This window comes from Camellia sinensis, chromosome 7 (assembly GCF_055761805.1).
Source record: "Camellia sinensis isolate YWXY chromosome 7, ASM5576180v1, whole genome shotgun sequence".
NCBI lineage: Eukaryota > Viridiplantae > Streptophyta > Magnoliopsida > Ericales > Theaceae > Camellia > Camellia sinensis.
Window position 1 is genome coordinate 75,715,382 of NC_138967.1, and position 3,978 is coordinate 75,719,359.

A 3,978-nucleotide genomic window follows, 5' to 3' on the forward strand; every position below is an offset into this window, starting at 1 on the left:
CTGAAACTCTTCTACCACGTCTGGCTGATCGTCCAACCATCCCGTGGCCTCTGCCGATTCCTCATAATCGAACCATTTAACGGCTGAGTCTTCTGGATCTTGGTTACTGTAAAACTGGAACCGGGCAAGATCCTCTTCCACAGCTGTCAAATCACCAGTTCCCTGTCTTGGACTATCCCCTTGGATTGCACACAGCTCTCCTCCCGCTGGAAATTCCACATCTGGTCTATTCTGACCCATCGGTGAAATGTAGTCACTCGAACTATAAGCATTCCCAACATCACTCCCAGACTCCGCAGACTCTGGCTCGACAACCCCCTTTTCCTTTGGAGTCTTCTCTCGCCTGCTCTCGATGGTTACCACCACTGGCTTGGGTTGGGTTATGTAGACGTCCATCATGCACAAATCGGTGCAATCAGGAAGGAAAACCTCCGGCTTAGGCAGGTAGGAGGGTCTGATATAGATACTAGGATCGTAGGACACGACCCCAGTGTGGATGAAATTGATTCTTTTGGGTGGTGGAGCTTGGTTATGTGTGGGGAGAGGATTTGTAGTAACATTGGGTTTCTCAGGAGGTAAAATCACCCCGTTATCAATGAGATCTTGAATCTCATGACATCATCGAAAGCACAGGTCGGTGTCGTGACCGTGCTGTTGATGAAATGCACAATACTTGGCTGGATTGTGGGCAGCGGGGAGTCTTTCCGGTAAGGGTCGCGGCTCTAGGGGCTTCAGATGCTCTTTTCTGATCAAAACCCCCAAAGCTTTGGACAGGGGCATATAAAGCGGAGCGAAGGTTCTGGTTTTGGGAGGGTATTTGGCTGTTTGTGGGTTACTTCCGGACGCACCGGAGAATGGTGTGGCTGCCATAGTTCTCGGGGAAGGGTTGGTGGTGACCATACTCACTTCGGAGGTCCTGGTAGTTGTAGCGCCACTCGGGCCTGCATTAGTATTACGATTGAAAGTTCTGCGGGGTTGCTCCCGGTCATTATCAATCAAGCCTTGTTTTAAGGCATCCTCGATCTGTACCCCCATTTCATGTAGATCAGAAAAGGTAGGGAAGGGGAGTACAATCATCTTTTGCATTAGTTTCGGCTGAAGATTGCGCACAATCATCCGAATCTGGTCTTTGTCCGTGGGTCTTAAGGTCATCATCGAAGCCTTAGCCCGCCATCTGGTTACGAATTCTGAGAAGCTCTCTTTGGGTTCTTGCCTCGTTGTCTCGAGATCCCGAGTCGTGATTTCGATTTGTGTATTATATGAGTACTGCAGGATGAAGGCCTCAGCCATCTCGTCCCAACTTCTCTTGACGTCATCCTCCAATTTGGCATACCATGTGGCCGCTACACCCGACAGGGTCCGGCCAAATAAAGACAGCTTCTACAGTCTAGTGAGGCCCATTGGCCTTAGGATGTCTGAAAATAGTCGCAGGTGCACCATAGGATCCCTGGATCCGTCAAAACGATCAATTTGTGGCATCTTAAACCGATCTGGCAGCGTCACGGCTGCGTCAGTGTATCCGTCTCCAATGTTCGGAATGGACTTCACACCTTGAGATTTCTTGAACAGCTTTTCAAGCTTGCGCATTTTTAATGCCACGGGGTCCACCTCGGACTCGAAGGGAGAATCCGATTGATTGATAGGAGTGGGTGCCTTGGATAGTTGAGGCAGAATCGGGGGTGGAGCCGGCCCCATTGGGATGTCTGTATCTTCTTGGACATTCCTGGCATTTGGCGTCTCTTTGGGTATCGGAACCCTTAGTGGGGGAGGGACTTGCTATGAAGCAGATGCTCCAGTTTGCTGCTGCAATCTTACAATTAACTCCGCTTGCTCACTCATAACTGTGGCTTGCTGTTTGGCGAATTCTGCCTGTCGGGCAGCATACTGCTGCATCACTTTCATGCTTTCTTGGAGTTGGCGCACCATCTCTTCTAAACTAGCCATGCTGTTCTGTTCTGACTGAATTGTCGGTATATGTTCCCTTTCTGTGGGTGAAATAGGATTCTGATCCCTACTGTACACAGGTGGGGTACATAAAGCCCTCTGTACTGACTGTTGAGCTGATGCCCTCTGCCTAGTTGTCCTCCGTCTGGTAACTGGGGGTAGAGAGTGGTACACTGGTTGTCCGTCTACCAGATCCTCAGATCGATGGAGCCGACGACCTCTAATCCAGAGTGCTTGGGGAATATCTACCGGGTTGGAAGCAATGATGCTAAACTACCTAGCAAAAAGATAAATAAAGCAGTAAATAAACTAACAATCGGTCAGCACAACAGCGTAAAATAAACACATACAACACACAGTTGGGTATCCATAATACACAGTTGGTAAGCCGAACACACTGTTCCTCAATACTGATCATTGTTTCCCCAAAATCACTGTTCCCAAAACTGAACCTGATACCTGCAGATAACTGATTCTCATAAACTGATACCGATGCCCTCAGGTCTAATACTCAATCTTGCAAACTGATATGCACGTTCCTGTAGAGCAACACTCTAAAAGCACATAGCAAGTAAAGAAAGCCAAAACACCCCTATGTTGGGGTAGGGTTTCCCTGTCCTATTTTGTCAGGAGCTAGGGTTCCACTATGCACGCAGCAGTTTTCAAACAACCTAACATCGGGTAAGCAACCTGTCCTAGCTTGGAATGGTCACTATGGATCCGAGTATGCACTAGGTCGAATGGTCGAAAAGGGTGCCCCGGTAAAACCGGGGTTTGTGTTCCCATACTGTCAGAGCCCATAACCGGTCAGCCTTATGGTCATGCCTTGAAAAGACAAGCCTCTGGCAAACCGTTCAGGAATGGCAGATGGCAAACACTGTGTTCCTAGGCGCACCAATGCAAATGCAATGCAAAGAGACACATAAATGAAATCAAAACAGGATATCGCGAGTTCGAGTCAAGCTCTCTAAATCCCCAGCAGAGTCGCCAGAAACTGTAGACGCGCTCGCAAGGGACCCTCGCTACAGTTCGGACTCGATTTGTGTCACGGTTCTTAATCTGAACCGACGAGTCCAAATCCGGCAAATCGTTTTGAGAAAACAGATTTTTGAAAAGAAGTACCAAACAAGGACTGCTTTGCCAGATACAGAGTGGCCACCTAAATATTTTAAAATGCGGGAATTTAGGAAACCCTGACTCGGTGCCGAAGGCCACATGTCCGTCATCACCAAAGTTGCCTCGGCTCGGGAACTTGGGTACGATCGGGGAAGGTCAGCTATGAGCACCCCCTCTCGCCCGGTCCGAAGACCGGCCTCTACTAACCATGATACCCAGTTTTGAAAACGTTATGTGCTCTTATTCCATTTATTAGCCTAGAATTACTATGTTATGCGCACAACACACAAGTATAGACCAGATTGCCTAATTTGGAAAGAAACATTGCATATCCGTTTGTTTTGGAAAATGTTTTGGAATTTGCTACTCGCAAGTAGGCTAAAATACGGATTTCAACGAGTTTTTCCAACTCAAACAATCCAACCTTCACCCACAGGCATTCAAACAGTTTATCATATAAGCAACTAGCCACATGGTAAGCATACTGTCATGATAGCATTCACACACATGCGATGATGCTAAAGCATAAATACTTACATCGTACTCCGAGCCAGAAAATTAAACTGGTTAGCAAACATGCGTGATCCTAGTTCATGTTAAATTGACTAATGCAGCACATACAGGATGCAATTAGATAGGCTCGGCTATCTTAAACATGGTATATGAAATGCAACCAATTTAATGCACGTATTCAATTTGGAACTGAAATACAAATGCAATTAGCGTGATGTACCCAGCCCGGTGTATGCGGGACAAATGTATGAATGCACGCATGCATTGCATAAGGTATGCTAATTTTAAATATGCCCTAGTCTACCATCGTAAGCAGGTAAATAAAAGGGAAGAAAGACGTGGGGTTGGAAGACATACACCCACTCACGCACACTTATTACACAATTACCCTCACTCAGAGGGTAC